We start from the raw sequence: 792 nt of genomic DNA on the forward strand, positions 1-792 counted from the left end.
TGTTATTTCCAAAATGATGAGTGATGGATCATTATTTCTAACGGATATAAAACCTTGGCATTTTGGAAAATTTGACCGTGAAAATGACAAAGGATATGGCGACACAACTATAGCCATGGACATCACATAACAGACACTCAGGACGTGCTATTGTTTCTCCACGACATTGTGTGCTAGATTAGGTGTTGAGAACTACAACTTATTTTCATTTTACGTTATTTATTTTGTGTTAAAAAGCATCCATCTATTCTCGAGCCTTGAATTAGTTCTCATCAATAAACTTTCATACTATGGCCACACTCATCTATAAAGCTACATATATCTTTACAACTTGTGTAGACGGTCGCTCGATGATTTTTAGTTATGTCATCTTGAGATCTGGCTGTATTACGGCCCATGGGTGCCTCACTTTATCGGAATATGCCCCCTAGGTCGGTTATGTCATATGGACCGACTATCACGGCCCATGGCCCCTACAATAAGAGGGACCTGGAGGACTTGGGGTAGATGACAAGGCGATCAACGGGCTCATCCATAACCTACTAGGATAATGTAACCCTATACCTCCAGTGCCCATATAAGCCGGGGCTAGGTTAGTCGACGTGATAGAGAACCATAATGTTATTTCTCAATCGCTCGATCATTGTAACTCCTATACACAAGCAATATAGATGAGCATCAAATAGGTTTTACCTCCTCCGCGAGGGCTTGAACCTAGGTAAATCCTTCCATGTTTCCCATTCGATCTTCTCGTCTAGCCAGAGTACCATATCGAGGGATCTGCTGGAAAAT

This window comes from Triticum dicoccoides, chromosome 7B (genome assembly GCF_002162155.2).
Source record: "Triticum dicoccoides isolate Atlit2015 ecotype Zavitan chromosome 7B, WEW_v2.0, whole genome shotgun sequence".
NCBI classification, from domain to species: Eukaryota; Viridiplantae; Streptophyta; class Magnoliopsida; order Poales; family Poaceae; genus Triticum; species Triticum dicoccoides.